General features: G+C 33.6%; 1 pseudogene; it reads right to left on the bottom strand.

The window, feature by feature from the left end:
• Window positions 1-14,760: 14,760 nt before the first annotated feature.
• LOC149224777 (5S ribosomal RNA) lies at window positions 14,761-14,879 on the bottom strand (annotated as a pseudogene).
• Between the last annotated feature and the right edge of the window lie 1,253 nt (window positions 14,880-16,132).

Below are 16,132 nucleotides of genomic sequence, written 5' to 3'. Positions count from 1 at the left end.
GTAAATTTACATCAAAGATATGCGTAAGTAAACATAACATGCGAAAATCTCGTCTCAAAGGTGAGAGAGTACAAATAGGTTTACGAAATGCACATTATGATACTGTAATGCAAGTGAAAAAGTCCACATATTCCCAATTTTGTACGTCTCGGATTTCATATTTGTTTACACACAAATATTCAAAGTTAGAGTGACCTTTCTAAAAAGTTGGTGGTATATACTCTGCTTTCGGAATCCCATAACTGAACATTCAAAGCTTGAGGGCATCTCAGAGATTGTGTTGCCGAGCATCTCGTCCAAAATTATAGAATTAAGTTTATGGAATTATTATAATACACTGCAAGCGTGACGAGAGAGGCAATATTTCAAACATTGGTAGGTTGGTGTTTCACACCACATAGATTCTTCCTCAAATTCACGTGCACTCTTCACCTAACAACATCACAAATACAATTATTTTCTACTTCGCCCAATTGACTATACCTCGGTAAATTGATAATGGACACGCTTCATTGAAAATGTGATGGATACTGTGGCTTTTCCCTTTATATATTCACACTGAATAGTGTTGTGCAAGAGATTGAGTTTGGGTTTTTTCTTTTTATTGGTGGTGCAGTTTCTTTTCACCGATGGGGAAGAGCTTTTCTAGATTACTATTTGGGTGTAATCAAAATTAGAATTCTGACGACGAGTAAGGTGTAAGGGCATACATGTTTTGAGAAAAAGGAATCGTCGGCCATGAAATCACAACCCAAGTATTGGGTACCTTTTGATCAAGAAGAGGAGGGAGATATCATAAATGTCATGAATTTCAAAGAAGAATATGATTCACAAGAGGACATGGACTGTTGGAAAGGCAGAGAAGACAAAGCATGAATTCACACAAAACACGCGCTGTTGCTCTTCTATTGATCACACAAAACATGATGCTAACAATGAACCCAGTGAAGGGTATTTAAACCTTTTCGACTAACGACTCACCTAAAATATCTTGACGTGCAATCACATGCAACCACACACTAAAAGTCATCTATCACTTCACTTAGACTTACTCAACACTCAACCCTCAATCACATAATTAACTAACTCTCTATGTTTAGCCAACTCCACATGCGGGAGTAATTACAATTTCTAACACTCCCCCTTAATTACACTCCCCCTTAATTACCACCGTATGACTCAACATAACTTAACTTGACTCGATTATCACTCAAACATGCATGTTGGTCTATGTCTCAGCGAGGCTTACAATGACTCAAGACTTTCGCAATTTTGCAGATTTTTTTTTTTTATTTTTTTTTTATTTTCTTCCAAATTTTAAATCTTGGAAATTGCTTCATTCTCTATTGCGCTTTCTTGTTATATGCGCCATATTCCTTTACTTTTGTTGTTGCAATTTTTCTTTGATTTGTCTTGAATTTGCGTTGAAACACAATTTGATCTTGTCTACTATATCTCTCTATTCAAATATTCATTTAACCATAGACTGCTTCCACAACATTGCATCTTCAAACTATCTTATTTGCTCTAATTCTTGCGCTTCATATACCTGTCTTTCTTTCTGCCATATTTTCAGATAGAAAAATCGTATCTCTGCTTGACTCCATTGTTGAAAAATGGTTTCAATGCATTCATATTTGTCTTCAGAAACATTCATATCATTATTTTCACTTTCATCATCAGGTACCGTTATTTTTTGTCTGTAATTTGCATCAAATTTATTAACAACCTTGTTTCAACTTTTTCGCCAATGCTATTCTGAACACGTGCATATTCAAAAATAATGTTAAAAATATCTTTAATATGGCTCCCTTTAGTGAGAGCTTCCTTCTCTACATCTATCTTCTTTTCAAATGCATGGAGTTTGTCTTCCACTGTTATGCTGTTAATGGATATTCTCATCAAAAACTCTTCAATCACTTTATCCTGTTCTTGATCATCAACTGCTGCTAGATGAAAAACTGCTTCATGAGCAGTTCCAACTACTTCATATCTTGATGTTACAGTGACAACTTCAACCTTCAATGTTCATCAAACATTGTGCTTACCATATTGTCACAATTAATCCCTGTTTCAAAAAAGAAAGCACACATATCGTCAATATAATGTTCATCCACGCTATGGTGGGATATCTGAGCATGCATGTGCTCATTGTCAATTTCATTGACAATTTCAACTTCATCAAATCCATCAGCTGCGACTAGATTCACCAATTCACATATAACTTTGAAATGATCATCCACATGTGTCTCATCATAGTGGGATTCACCATCATCTATATCATCCACGTTACAGTGGAGTCCTTAAGCATTTATATGCTATCGCTCTATTTCACTTACATAGGCTTCAACTTCTCTCTCTGTAATCTTTGTTGCATCTTCTTCATCCATATGCATGCTTGCATAATGGATTTCAATTTTATGGTATTGACAACCATCATCCACTTTTGAGTGGGATTCTCCAAGCTCTGATGTCCTCTCAGAGTCTTGCTCATCTACTATCAGATCTGCAACTAACTTCTTTGCTTGTGACATAACCTGTTGTTGCATGTCACTCCCCCTTGTACCAAACTCTGCTTCCAGGAACTTCCATGCTTCCTTGGAAGTTGTAACTTTTGCTACCTTGCACAAACACTCCTCATCTAGTTCTTGTTTAAAAAATTAAATGCTAAAGCATCGCATACTTCATCATATGGGTAATTAGACTCATACTCAATTAATTCTTTAGCTCTAAGAAAACTTAACATCTTGATAACCCAATGATCAAAATATTTATATGTAAACATAGGAGGTGGTAGTAGATCAAAGCTACACCAATTACCCTAGATTTCTTCTTTGTCTTCCGCTAGACTTCTCAGTTTCTCGGCTGCGGCCTAAACCTCTATAGCCATGGCAACAATTATTGTCTCTTCTTGTTATTCTTTTTCTTAGTCTTCTTCAGTCGCGCTTTGTGACCCATGACTATTGTCATTCTTTTTCTTATACTTGTTTTACTAATTGCATGTGGCTTTTACCCATAACGCTCCCGAAAAAAATATTATTTTCAATATGCACCCCGTAAGGCACAAGCTTCACCCAAAACACTGTCATTCTTGACAAAACACCAAAATATTTTTATAAACTAGTGGACTTTACAATACTCTAAATTCTCTTCCCAAAAGCCCTGTAAATATTTCTCCTCTCCCCCAAACTTTACGCTCTTTTTTATTAAAAAAAAACTTAAAAAAATCCTTTTCTAAAACCTTCTCAAAAAGCCCCTTTTGAAAAACTTTAATATATATAAACAAAACCTTTTATTTGGAAAGCCTTTTATAAATATAAAATCAATCATTTCAAAAAGTTTCCAAAACCTTTAAAAAGAAAGCCTTTTAATATGTTTTTAAATTCAAATAATCTCGAGCCTTCTAAACCTTTATCAACGCAAAAATAACTTTACGATCTCAAAAACCCCCTCACCATTTAAACCAACGAATATTGATTTGAATCTTTTATGTAAAAATCCTCTTCACTCTATTAACCTGGCCTTGTATGATAATGTGTTGCATGCAAACGTGTTGATGCCTCTAAAATCATAATACCAATATTGAGGATAACTATCCGGTCTGGACCATAGCACAATTTTTTTTCCATTTGGTATGGTGGCTCCAACTGAATATTATGGGACCAGTTTCCCAGTACTATATGATTGTTTTATAATGTATAATAAAGATGATAAGTGCTTTAACCTATAACTCAAAAATATGCAACTATACTTATTTAATATGAGTAATGTATTAACAACGCAATTTCTGATTATTCCTAACAGAAAAATAATCATATAGATGGCTTACTTATCAATAAAAATATACATTCATATATAATGATTACTTTGTTTGAGAAATTAAACAAAGTAATTATAAAAACGTATCGCAGTCATAACAATGTCTCTCGCTGACATATATCTTTAAAGTATAACAATTCTAAATCTTCAGAAATGACATGATAAAGAATTATTTGAAGAGCATACATATATCAACAATAGCAACTTTTAAAATGAATGCTTCATCACATAAGGAAACAAGACAAAAGAATAGTGATAGAAATACCACATGCATTTGAGTCTTTCCAATGTAAATAACACTCTGATTCCACTTTCTTATTTGAGAAAACTTCCAGGAGATACAAAAGTGTAGGTCTTGAAAAAGTTTCTTCACAAAAATGTAGAACCTTGATCCACTACTGATAAAAATATATTTAGAAGTACAAAAGTGTATCTTCTCAAGTCAAATTTTATACAAATTGAAGACCCTTTCTTAAAAGACATGAAAGGGTTTAAATAATAGAATAAAAACTATCTGTCAATAAAAATCGCTTTGAGCTGTTGAAATTGCAAACATGAAAATATGGAATTTGATTTATGGAAATAGCAGTGCGATAGCATAAACTGATTAATTGTATCTACTTCTTCTCTTGCACTCATAGCTGACAAATTGAGAGAATTTCCTGAATTTCTGGAGGATGACTCAGCAGGGAATGTAGTTGACCTGTGTATGTGGCATCTGAAAGCTCGGGAACCATGCGATTGACAACATCGGCAAGGCATTTGGTGGCCATCTGTTGGCTATGCGGCTTGACCAAGAAGAACCAAAATGCATCCCAAGTCAAGTTTTGCACTTTGCCAATTTGTTCTTCTCTGCTGGCAAGATCCTATCTCCATTGATTTTCTAGTGCTTTTGCTTTCGGGAGCTTTCCTGGGGAGAAATCGGAGATCAAGTTAGCTCCATATAAGTTGTCATTTATCAACTCAATCACACTGTTCATTGTAGCCCTGGCTCTGGAAGTAGCTCTTTCGTCCTTTATTAATTATGATTCCCACTCCGAAAACAAGATTTCTTTATGTGATTCTTGGATTTTCGGTAGATTAGCAGCCATGCCTTCTTCTGTACTTTGCCAAGAGAGAAATCTTGTGACCTTATCATCTACATTTTCAAATTCTAACCTGGTGTCAATTGCCTATTCAATGAGTGATGCAGTGATGATGCACAATGGGTCAACCAATGATATTTTATGGCAAAGGATATTCAGTTGCTAAGATAAGGCTTTAGTCACTTCCAGGGCTTCTTTCTTGAATTAATCAATCTTCGGATAAACTTTGAATTTCTCTACCTATAATTGCAACTGTGCGATTTGTTCTTCTTTGGCCTTGTTTTTCTGCTGAAGTACCGCTTGAAGCTTGCTGAGTTATTGAGACAACTTTTGTTGTTTCTGGAGAGCTTGCTGATCAATCTTTTGTTTCTCCAGATTTAACTATTCTTTTAGTTGCTCATTCTGTTGTTTTTCTCTGCTAGCTGTTGCTCAAGATGACCGATATTCTGTTGTTCCACTACTGTTTGCTCTTCAAGTTGGGTGATCCTTAAATATTTTTCTTTGATCAGTGGGTTAACTTCGGAGGCCTTGTCCATTGTAGCAGTTGTATAGGCACCTACATATTGAGATAACTTAGTTAAATCCTCAAAGGGATTGACTTCTGAGTCTTTCCATACCACATTCATAAGTTCAACTTGAGGAGTTGAGAATGGTCCTTGGTCAATTTTCCTCTTTTTCCTCTGTCTTTTGACCACAACCCTATGCTTTGGACTGTAAAATACATCTAGGGGTGGTATTTCCTCAACCTTCAATACAATTTCTTCGGAAGGATTCTCTGGAATTATTTCAATATCATGCTGAGTGTTAACTGTGCCAACTGCCCCTTCAATTGTAATACTAGTAACAATAGGCTCCTATGTTGCAGGCGATTTTGGTATAATGATATTTTGGGAGTCATTCTGGTTCTTGATCTGCTGATCGAATTGCTCCCATTCCTTGATTAAGTTGGCATCAATATGCACATTGGTATCTAGGAGCTCGCTGGTATTTTCATTTGTATGCTCTTTTTCGGGAATCTTCTCAGTAGTGTGTTCTTCATTGTGGCCTTCTTGCTGCACCATAGGGGTAGTGTTCAATAAATCCAGAGGTATGGTTTGTAACCTCTGTGTCCTGAACTGCATAAACTTATCTATCTCCCCTGCTCCCAATTTGATCCTTGCTAGATGTTTTACCTGTGAAAACAACTCAGCCGAAGTGAACAAGTCATCATAGTCATCTTTCTCATGTTCAAATTTGGCAAGTTTCACCTGAGTGGTAAAGTTGTAAGCCACTTTGTTTGGGTCATACTGTCTCTTAGGGATGACTGCTAACTTCAGAATTTTTATCTTCTTTGCCTATTTCTCAGGCATGTTTGAAATCATGTAGTGAGTAAGTACCATAGCGAAGGGGAAATATAGGCCACATTTGTTTCTTGGACTCTTTGAGGTTCCTAGACATTCTTGTCTCTGTTATCTGGTGAGCTAGTTCTTTGGCCAATAGCTTATTAGGAATGTACAATGGGAGAACATGTGGATCTGTGGTGCTGCCAAAAAGTCTGACATAGGTGAATTTTTCTTCACCGAACCAACTGCCGATTGATGTTAGGTCAATGTTGGCCTCATCGGATAACCGAGGAGCAGGTTTGTTGAATATGGCCTGATGGACAGATAAAACAAAGCCATGAGAAATTATATATATATATATATATATATATATATATATATATATATATATATATATATATATATATATATATATATATGATCTTTATAATGGGCCTTCCACAAATACTTATGATAAATGTGAATAGGAATTGGGTCTTGAGGAGTCCATTTCCAACTTAGAATGGGGAAGTCAGAATTGAAATAGATGGTATCTATAATGTAGGCGCTCATATAGAATGGGGGTATTATCTGGGTAGTTACATACCTATTTCTTCTATAATCAAAGATTTGGTTGACCATTTTATTTAATAAAATGGTTGCCCAATCCATGATAAAAGAGTTAATTGTTGCTTCCATTAAAGGCATCGTTTCTATGGAGAATCTAGTTGAACTAGAGGCTCCAAAGAGTCCACATATCATAGCACCAGCATAGCAATACATAGATGTTAAAGAGTCCACAGAGTACATACCAGAGGATTCATGCTTATGCTTGTTTGGGAAATGTCTCCATTGCTTGATAGGGTCTGACTCTACCTCGTTCTCCTTAGCGAAAGCTTCTAAAAATGCCTTGTTGTAATGTTTCTGGGGGTCCGGAAAATGATACATCTTCTTGACATCTTCTGCCCTGAATGTCCCGAACATCCTTCCATCGGTTGTAAAGAATGCTCTGTCGGTTATGTTGATACTCTCTATTACCCATCTCACCAAGTCATTGTATGGTAACACTTTCGCATGGGCTGCTATTTTGTGGAGGAAGGAGCTAGCTAAATCCTTAAGAGTATTTTCTGATTTATCACTTGAATCAGCCATTCCTCCTTCTTCTTCAATTTTGGTTGGATCCTCGGCTTTGAGTAGATTATATATGCCCTCCCATGAAGTCTTTCCAAGACTTGAACAGGTAGTATCGGCTATCAATACCAACTTTGCTAGTTCATCTTTTGCTATGACGAGGACCTTTACTTTCCGAGATTTCTTAGACATTTTTGCTGGACTGATGATTTCAGATTTGCTCTGCAAAATGAAATAGAAGGACGTAATAGTGGAAAAACTTGTTAAAAGCTAATACATAGTGCACAAGACTAACAACAATTAAGCGTAATAGATGCTACAGATCTATGATATATTAAGCCACCATGGATGAAATCCTTGAAGGATTCAACCATAACTGCTTCTTAATGATTTCCCTGTAACTTCCAACGTGAAACTTTAATGCCGTGATGGTATGTCGCATCGCAACTTTATAACGGTCCTTTTTAGAATCGGTATCATGACTTCCTGATCAGTGATTAGTGATAATCACATATTGTAGATCGAGAGTTAAACGTGCCATACTTAAATGGTTTCTCTGCATGTTTGTGATTGCGATTGCGATTAGTGGTGAGCTGGCACGGGGAGGCAACATGCTTTAAAATTGCTAAATTGTTTAAATTTTCTTTATAATTGACTTATAACTTTAAACCACACATGTTAGTAATACATCATATTTTACCTTTATCAAAAGTGCGATATATGATAATGAATTCGCATCGGAAGATTTCAAAGGAGCTTTTGGTATGTGTCTTATGATTTTAGCGATGCACAATTGCGATTGACTTATCGCATCAGAGGTTTTCCATGGAACACTTGGGACGTTTTCTTAACGAGTAGCGATATGCGATTTCTAATAGAGTTATCGCATCAACGGATCTCAATGGAACACTTTATGTCCACCGTTGAGATAAAGGATGTGTGCGATAATACAATTTGCTATTATAATTATTTCCTTTGATAAATATTTTTACAATAAGGTTTTATGATGACTCAAATCAGATCGGATTTTCTTAAAAGGACTTCCATGGGTTCAAAAGTTTTGCAAATTCCGATTGCGATCTAACCTACCCTAAAAGAAAATTTTTATATGATTTATTATAAAAATTTGTTTTCAAACATTTTGTTAATTTTATCTATATTCTAAAGGGGGACCCATTTCTTATTAAAGTTTTATATGAAAATTTTTGAAATGGGGATGGTTGTTGTATAGCACAACAGAATGCTATCCACGATATAAAAGGACCGTGTTAGCCCTCTAAAGCTATGTATTCAGAGGAAAGCAACGTGCTTGCAAAATGCAGTAAGCTTTTCACCGCTAACATGGCTCTGTGCTAACCCATGCGGCTCTATGCTAAGCCCATGAATTTTTAGCCCCTGAATATTATTCTAAAGAGGAAAAAATTATCTCTTTTCTCTGACGGATTACTGTTGATCCGTTTTCTCTAGATCTTTATAAACTCACTCTGTTACCAATTTGTTGGAAAGTCAAAGGAGACAAAGCATGAATTCACACAAAACATGAGTTGCTTCTCTTATATTGATCACACAAAACATGATGCTTACAATGAACCTGGTGATGGGTATTTAAACTTTTTCGACTAACGATTCACTTAAAATTTCTTGACATGCAATCACATGCAACCACACACTAAATATCATCTATCACTTAACTCGACTTGACTCAACATTCAAACACTCAACCCTCAATCACTCAATTCACCGACTCTCAATGTTTATTCAACTCCACATGCGAGAGTAATTACAATTTCTAACATTTATCGTAGAATTCAGGGGGAAGCTGCAAGCTGCAGAGGCATAATACATCACCGCTGCAAGAATATGAGATGTATAACGACCTACTGGCAAGGGGTGCGTGAGGATGCCTTTTCCCTCCAAGTATAACAGTAGCAAATATATATTTTAACACATTTTTTTTTTATGTAATGTAATTTTCACTTTAACTGCAGGTGGGGAAGCTTGGTATTTAATCAATATTTATAGGGAACTTTGTATTCCCTTTAAGAGCATTTTGTATTCATTTTCATTTCGTTACTTCAATTATTTATATAGTTTTCAAAGGGAATCTAATCTAATCTATTCCTTGTTCATTTAAAATAAATTTGTACATACTCTTGATATTAAGACATTTAGTATGGGAGGGTTTATTAAGTTCCAGATGTTACTTCTTTTTCTTTCTTTAAAGAAAATGGATAAAATACATGTTATGAGTTTACTAAGTTATTTAGAAAATGGATGGTATAATTTCTTGGGTAGGTATTGATTTATAAAATTTAGTGTTTAAGTAATTAAAAAAATATATGTTATGTTTTAATTCAATTTCGTTTGCAAGCAAATTTTTTAAATTAATAATATTTTTAATTCTAGTTAAATAAATTTTGAAAACCATATACATATTAGAATGTTATATATAAAGAGGGCAGGTTTTGCTTTTGGCAAAAGAATACTGCGCACATATAATTAAATGGGAAAACGTTGAAACCCAATACAAGTTTCACTTACATATCACGCCTAAATTTTGTTGTTGTGCTATATTGGTAATTTTAAGATTGAGATAAATATTTTTTAAGGTGAATTTGTGATTTTTTTATATGATTATAAATATTTATATTATTTCAAGTATTTTATACCAAGGGATATAATTTTTATTTTAAACGTGTATTAAATATATATATATATATATATATATATATATATATTTTTTTTTTTAATTATGTGTAAATGTGATGAAGAATTTAAGTTATGAGGGGTTTCATTTATCAATTATATATGTACTATCGAAATGAATATTATAATGAGAATGAAAAGAATGGTTTAAACAATTTTTTTTTTGGGAAATTTGTGTATTTTTCTTGTGTTTCATTTTTTAACATAGTATTAAAATTATGTTTTTCTAAAGATATCATAATTCTACGATAGTGTTTCAAAGGAAGACCATTAAAAAACCAACAATGAAATGATTGTAAAGTGTTTATGCTAAATGATATTGAGGACATGTATAATATGATAACCATACATGATGAGCATGTTTCACAAAAAGAAAGAGCATTGAAACACCATAAAAAAATGCAAGGAATATTTGGAAGTAATTTTTCCATGTGTATTACATGTTGTTAATTGTTGTTAGTTTCTAGGTTAGCTATTTTTAGTAAATTAGATCCACTTTTATTGGATTTAGTCGATGATCTATTCCTATATATGTAACCATTATTTAATCAATAAAATATAATGTAATTTGTGTTTGGTGTGTAACTATGTTTGTTCTCTCAATTTCTTAGTTGGTACCAAAGCTGCTTCAACTCTGACTTTCTCAAGAGAGCGGCTATGATCATGTCAATTATGCAAGTTTAAAATCCTTATACATAGGTTATTGTGTGAGAGTGTTTAGTTTTTGTATGAGTGAGAGTGTTGAGTTTCCACATAAAGTGCCCCAACAATACTATTAACAATGCGAAAACTCTCAACTACCACAATCAAAGCTAATGTATACAAGAAATCTGATGCGAGTTTCAATTTATTTCATTCTAGTTCAATATGTGAGAGCAATCCAAGTTGCGAGGCTTGGTTTGATTTACGTAAACAGTAGAAGTCACAACCAAATATGTGTTTTTCATGTTTGACATGTGCATGCCAATGCTGAGGAAAGGTAAGAGAATGAACTTGTGTTCCTGAAAGAAGCCTATAGAAGTGAGATAACTGCTATTATGTTTGATGGTCAAAGTATTAAAATTGTGCCATTGTTGCTGTGAAATTTCCACGTGAAAGACAATGATGACACATTGACTAAGAAAAGTGTCAGGGAAGTAGTTTCAATAGCAACAGAGGGAAAACATCGTGAGTAGAGTTTGGAGTGCAATGGCTTCGTCTTCTCATTATTAGATTTTTTCAATTTTTATTGTTCTAAAAATTATGGAACATAATGGTTATAGATGATACAATGGAAAACAAGCATATTTTTTTTCATCATGAGCTCATGAGCTTTGTTGGGTTCTTTATTTCTTTTATAACTTTAAGTTAAATTGATGTGTAAAATTTATATAATCAAGGATCCATTATTGAACAAAGTAGCATAGTTTAAGTTAGTTGTTCTTGATGTTCTTCGGTGTCAAGATAACATATCACTGATTTGGTTATGTTTATACTTTGTTATATGTTGGTGGTCTAGTTGTTCTTTGGTGCTTCAAGATCAACAATTACATGTTATCTTTGTGTGTATGTAAGTTTGTGTATGTGAAAAAAGGTCAAGTTGTATGATTGAATTCTAAATACACTTAGTATCTAGACTGTTTACCTATATAACTAGAAGTATGTGTTTCGATGCATACTATCGGGATGGAGGTATGTTTATAGAGTGATTTAGTATTGAGACTATTTCTTGGCGTAGTCAAGAAGCATCGATACTGTAAGTGCACCAACAATGGTTAGAAGCAATTGTATCTTAAATGGATCAAATGGTAGCTCGAAGTCGTGGTGGTCAAAGAGCATTGTCTATGAGGTTCCATAGTGGGTGTAAGTTTTAAAAAAGACCAACTAGAAAAAGATCAATATTGATATTGTAATTAGTGATTTTTATATTTAACATGTAAGCATTAAGGGAGGGAATTGGAAGTAATGCTTCCATGTGTGTTACATGTGTATTACAGGTTGTTAATTGTTGTGAGTTTCTATGCTAGCTATTTTTAGTAATTCAAATCCACTTTTATTGAATCTAGTCAGTGATACATTTCTATATATGTAAACATTATTTGATTGATAAAATATAGTGTGATTTGTGTTTGGTGTGTAACTATATTTTCACTCTCATTTTCTAGTGGAATGACCTCTTCATAATTATCTTAATTCTACACTAACAATTGTTGTTAATGATTTGCCCCAACAACATGAATATGCATTAAACTATAGAAATGATGTGAATATCCTTGACCTTTAATAGAAATATGATTCTATTGAATAAGGTATGTTATTTTCTCAATGAAGAATACCTGGTTCCATTTAATATCTCTATAAAAAGTTATGATCTTAATTTTTTTTTCTTTTCTTTTATAAAATGGGATTTCGTATAAGGAAGCATGAACTATTAACATGAGCCATTAGGAGTCAAAATATAAGAAGTGATTTGCATGATTAATACCGATTATATGAGAAAATTTAATACGAATATAAAGAAAAAAATAACATGCTATTAATCACCATGTTTTTGATGGAATTATATTTCACCATGTTTTTTATGGAATTATCTTTCCAAGGAATCCTAGAGCCATGGTTGTTTTCATGGACTAAACCCCTCTTTATTGTTTTTTCAAGTGAAAGAAGTTCGGTTTTGAAATATGTTAAGTTTCTATTTAATCTTTTAGCAATTTAAAATGGAAAAAATGGAAAAATGTGCCTTAATAATGGGGTAAGGAATCCACGATCTAAAGAGAATTATGTTCCTTAGAAAAGCATTTCTCAAGAAGAAGTCACAAAATTTGGTTGGGGATATTTCTCGATGAATTATATCTAGGTAAATGTGTTACTTTTATTCACAAATATGTACACATTGATTTGGAATACTTTTAGCCAATTCCAATTAAGGAAAAACTCTATAGCTCTCTTAATTTATTTTTAAGAAATTTTCTATATTTTATTGTTAAAATCGATATTTAGCTTTTGATATTTGTAATAGTGGCCAATAAATTTCATTGGGGATCCACCTTGCTAACCAATATTTTATCATTTTTATTCATAAACAGGGTTTCTACATATATATATATATATATATATATATATATATATATATATATATATTCAAGCATTCAAAAACCTAGATTAGAACATAACTATAGTTCCCTTTACTCGATCTACAAAATACCATAGGTAGAAAACCATCATGCCCAAAATGATGCACGAAAACCATGGGTAGGTCTACCCACCATCCTTGTGGCTACACAACTATTATTTGGCTTGCATAAAAAAAATATCCCATGGGTGTTGCCCTGAACCCCGTGTAGGGGGGCTACTTCCTCCCTTCAAACCCCCCCTGAATGGGGCTAGCTGCCCTCCCTGTGAGCCCCTCGCTATGCCTGGCACAAAATTTTTAAATTGTGGAAAAATGAGCTTATATATATATATATATAGATATATATATATATAAAGCGGGGAAAATGTCAAATTAAAATACGGGGCTTTATAGGTGTAATGGGATATAATAAAGTGTATTTTGTAAAAACATGGGATATCTATTAATATTAGGGGTTATTTGATTAGAAATATGCATTGGGAGGAGAGTTTAACAAAAGGATATTGGGAGGTTAGTTATGAGCCTCTAAATTAGATACAAATTGAGGCCCATCTAAGATTTCCTTCTATGCTTAACAATGTATTTTTCAACTTTAGTATGCTCTTAGAAAAGTTTAGTGATGATTATATTATCTTTTGTGCCTAATGTGTTTTGTTATGTAAAATATTGAGAATATTTGGTACAAATCACAAGGAATACAAGCAATAGAAAAATATGGTACATGTCCCTTGGTGAAGGATGATTAATACTCGACTGGCTTAGAGCAATTACTACCCCTCCTTGTAGTTGTGGGTTCAAATGGAACCATATCCTATTTTCTATGATTTTTGGTGTTGAGAAGTGTAGTAAGAAAGTCTCAATTTGACTTTTCCTTGGTCAAATTAAGAAAATTTGAATTGTCACATCAACATACAACTTGGAGGAAATTAACTTGTGTGACATGGTTCTTGTCACTCAATTAGCTCATTAAATTCGAGTTAACGAGATTAGAGTTCAGTTAAGCATGTGTGATTGCTAATTTGTAGAAATCAAGGTCAACTATTTCCAGTTGTATTAAGTTAAACTAGTTCTATTTGTTAATTAAACTAGTGGAAGGTCAGTTGTGCAGTGGGACAATAGTCTAACTCTGTGATCATCAAGTTAACTGATCACATGCCAATCGTCAGGCTATGAAAAGTTCAATAGGCCAACCATGAGGCCTGAGGCTTTTATCCTTGGCCATCTCCTTGATAGTTTGCAAAATCTCTTCCTCCAAGATTGGATTGTCCATCATTGAAATGTCCTCTTCATTGACCATCATTGTAAACATATTAGCAAAGCTCATCTTCTCTGCCATGTGGTCACCCTGTCTTTCCTTTAATTGATTTCTGAGAAACCGAGATGCCTCCCTTTTAATCTCCATGGCCGAGGTATGAAAGTTTCCTTCATCATATTTTATGGCCCAAATTGAATTTATTCGATTTATTTTGGTTACTGCCCAGTGAAAGAACTTCGTATTCCGGTCACCGCCCTTAATCCACGCAAGTCGAATTTTTTGTCTCCATTCCCGTTCTTGTAATTGAATATTTTTTTCCTTCTTATCATTAGGTTCAAGATTTCATGCAGGAGGGTGCAACACTAGGACTTCTTGGGAGGTCACCCATCCCAGTACTACTCTAGCGCAAGCACACTTAACTGTAGAGTTATGATGGGATCTGGTGCATTAAAGCTAGTATGATCACACCAATTATTTGATTTATATAAATTTTATTTAGATGATTAATTGGTTTGTGTACAGTTAATTCAATCTTTGTGGAAAAAAAATTAAAAATTATTTGTTGAAAATAAAACTTATCTTGAATTTTATTTATTTGATATAAAATTTAAATATCATCAAAGAGTTTAATCAAAAGGCAACTACTCAAATAGTCATAATTCTAGTGTGTACCTCGTAATATGAGAGGTAGCAATTGCTAAATGAAAATTTAAGGAAATGGATTTTGATAACGACGAGGGAAGAAGTTTTATTTATAATTGAGATGAATGTATTTTAACATTAAATGTATTAAGCAAAGAGAATACATTGTAATCCACAGAAAACCTATTTGTGAAAAAAAATGTTTCACAAACATTTAGATCTCAGTTGCATAACCATGACGAGGACAAACTTAGGGAATTCTATCGAAGTAACTATCACCATTGAAAAATTTTGTAGTATGATTTCTTTGGTTCAATTCATCCCATGATATATGATATATTCATGTGTTGACTACCCTATCTAGAGGGACAAAAGATATATAGCTCAGTTCAATTTTTTTTGCAGTTGAAAAAACAACATATTTCATTAATAAAAGTGATTACAATATCTTGTTTATGATTTTATTCCTCCTCAAACGAACATTTTGTCACATATCTATCATTGTACCTCCATTTAAAGCTTAATACCAAATTCTACTTACATATCATATCCCCAAATTCTACCTATGATTCAGATCATGATCATTTTGATCAAGGAAAAAACCACCTCTTGGATGTTTTTGAAAAGAATGGATATAGTAGACACCAGGGAATCAAAGCTTTCAAAAGAGAGGAGAATCCTAAAAATAAACAACCATTGGATGACTGTGTAGGAAAATTTCACCTTCCCTAGATTCTAGGCACCACAGATAAGATTTCACACATTTAAAAAAAGAATAATATAAAAACCACTTTCAAACCCTTGAATACAATCAGTAGATACCTGAAATCGGTAAAAGATCTTATCTGTCACAACGCCAGAGACGACAGTAGTCTTTCAACCGCTCTTGGCGAGGTGCGGCACCACCGAACACTTTCTTTTCACCAATACTTATGTTCATGGACTACGCCTAACCACTTGTCCTACTTAGTTTGTGTTTCTCAACCAAGTAATTATTATGTTTCCTTTATACCAATGAACACCCATACACATTCATTATCATCAGCAATTATACAAGAGAACACAATTGCATAGTATAAAG

Source organism: Pinus tabuliformis, chromosome Q (assembly GCF_031772625.1).
Source record: "Pinus tabuliformis cultivar Carrire ecotype Pingquan chromosome Q, CPIR1, whole genome shotgun sequence".
Taxonomy (NCBI): domain Eukaryota; kingdom Viridiplantae; phylum Streptophyta; class Pinopsida; order Pinales; family Pinaceae; genus Pinus; species Pinus tabuliformis.
The sequence above is the reverse complement of the archived record's forward strand: the minus strand, read 5'-3'. Positions and strand labels throughout refer to the sequence as shown.